Here is a 2,510-nt window from a genome sequence, read left to right as displayed (position 1 = left end):
TTTTTTTTTTTTTCTATTACATCTTTAAGTTATTTCCAATAGAAAGAAATATTAACCATTTTCTACTTTTCTTGTATCACTTTTCTAAAGCTAAGGTGAGGCCTCATGACTTCAATGGCTTTCTAACTTTTCTGCAACTGGAAAGTTCTAATAATAGGGCAGCTTTTTTATCATAAGAAATCCTGAACTAACATTATATACAAGGATCTGTTCGTATATATACACACTCACCCACACTCTCTCTCCCATCTCATCTTAGCTCTTCTAGTCTCATTCAAGAGATTTAGTGAAAAATGAATTCCTCATCAAGAGCCCGGGCCTCCCTTCTTGTGCTTCTTCTGGACATTGACACCTTGAAGAGCAATGACACTTATCCTAATCTACAGGATGGTCTTCTCTACCCCCTGCTGTCCCCACCTCCTACCCCTTATCAGAAAGCACTAATGGGGCCACTCTTTTCCATGATGTCCACTTCAAAAAGAGTAAGCCCAGAGGAGAAGGGCAGGGCAGAATTGGGGAAAGGATTGTGGGAAGGGGGTGACTAGGAAGGGAGCAGTGAGCAGGATATAAAGTGAAAAGTGAATAGATTTTATATATATAAAAGGAGCAAATTCTTTGGCTGAGAGCTGTCAGAGCAGCTTGCTTCACTTAGCTCAATTCTGCATCTAATCCCTATTAGTTCACTAATAGTGGCCAAAATTTTTAGCCTTCCAGAGGCTAATAAAATGTTCTTCTAAACTGGGATTATTATAAACAGGTGGTCTATCTTAAAAATGCTACACTATTTTTTTCTATAAACATTCAAAATTACACCGAAATATTTAAATTATCAATGTCAACAAAATACTGCTTAAGTCACATCATAAATAACTTAGAAAAAAATCATTAAGCTTTTAATATAAACTGCTCTGTAGTTTGTGGGCCCATGTAATAGCCTGTGCTAACAGAATATCAACACACATGCCTTCTCTCTCATCTGGCCCATTGATACACCTCTCTAACCAAATCAGCTTAATCAGGAAGATTCCAGAGACCCTGTAGGAGGCAGGTGCCAGAAGGAAAGTGCCCCGCTCCCTGACAGTCTATGAAGCAGAGGCTCCCTCCCCAAGGGACTGTAATGTGAGGATAAACCTTTACACTAATCTACTGTGGTGGCAGTTGCTTTGACAACAGCCTATGAGTAGCTAGCCTAGAAAGATGGTATGTAAGGGACTAGAAAGTAGCCAGGGTTTGGAGAAGCAGATAAAGGAGGTAAAACAGTAACAACTGTGAGGGTCCCATGAGGTCAGGGTCCCACTGATGTCTACTAGTACTGACCCACAAGGGTCTAGAATCCAATCAGTTTGGTTACGTTAAAGTACTAGTGTTAAAAAGAAACTCTCTTTATATGGAGTGAATATAGAGAGGCCCAGACTGGAGGATCTAGGGTTCTCACTGCTTGACATCCCTGGCACCTGCAGACAGAGACTGGGTGCTGGGATCCATCGCTCAGGGTGAACATTTACCGTCTGGCATGGTTAGCTTTCAGTGGCTATTCTTAGCATGGGTCTGCTTTCTAGAGACTCTGATCATTTCATAACTGGCTCCCAACCTCACCCCACCATGATGACATGTGTACTGGGCCACTTCCTCCTCTTCACAGTGAACCCATTATGCTTTAGAAACATCTGTTGTTTAGAGATGAGCTGCTGGTCTGCTCCCCACCCTCTGCACTCCACACAGAGATTTCAACTCCACTCCCGCCCAACTAGCTTCTTAGTCTCAGGCAGTATTTCTCTTTCTTTCCTTTCTCTTTCTTTTTTCTTTTGTATATGTCATCTGTTTTGGCTTGGTTTTGCTTCTTATTTTGGGAGACAACTTGCTTTTGTTCAAGCTTATTTTTAAAATCTATATAATAAAATCTCGTAAGGGAGAAAAAGATACTATATCCTTTAAAATTCTCCTTTTTACAGGTTATTTTTCTCAAATAATTTGGCCAATTTCTATCACCAGAAATATGATTTATTTCCTAACTTGCTTATCTTCAAATTGGATGTTTTATGCATTTTGATACTGCCCAAATGGCTCAAGACTGGAAAAGGCACACCCCCTCTCCTTCAGTGGAGAAAGCAGCGGGGTATGAGGTAAAGTGTGAAATGTCCTGATGCCCACCTGGACCCCACATGGCAGGACATGTTTCTTTACAAAGACAGGAGCTGCCAGGGTGGTGGTGGCCTGCCTTTAATCCCAGCACTTGGGAGGCAGAGGTAGGCAGATTTCTGAGTTCCAGACCAGCCTGGTCTACAGAGTGAGTTCCAGGATAGCCAGGGCTACATAGAGAAACCCTGTCTGGCAAAAAAACAAAACAAAAACAAAAACTAAAGACAGGAGCTGGTACTGCCTTTATCTCCCAATGCTCTGCAGCTTCCTTACAGGATAAGGAGACCTGCTCAGTGCCAAGGAGGAAATGCATTCCCCTCTGAAGAAACAAAAGCCAGAAGTGAGTTCCACTACTCTGGGGGGGGGGGGGG

General features: G+C 42.2%; 1 protein-coding gene across 6 annotated transcripts in view; it reads right to left on the bottom strand.

Moving 5' to 3' along the window:
* Mboat2 (membrane bound O-acyltransferase domain containing 2) overlaps window positions 1–2,510 on the bottom strand; it is a 129,163-nt gene that overhangs the window by 31,459 nt on the left and 95,194 nt on the right. The window lies entirely within an intron of this gene.

Source organism: Mastomys coucha, unplaced genomic scaffold, assembly GCF_008632895.1.
Source record: "Mastomys coucha isolate ucsf_1 unplaced genomic scaffold, UCSF_Mcou_1 pScaffold6, whole genome shotgun sequence".
Classification (NCBI taxonomy): domain Eukaryota; kingdom Metazoa; phylum Chordata; class Mammalia; order Rodentia; family Muridae; genus Mastomys; species Mastomys coucha.
The sequence above is the reverse complement of the archived record's forward strand: the minus strand, read 5'-3'. Positions and strand labels throughout refer to the sequence as shown.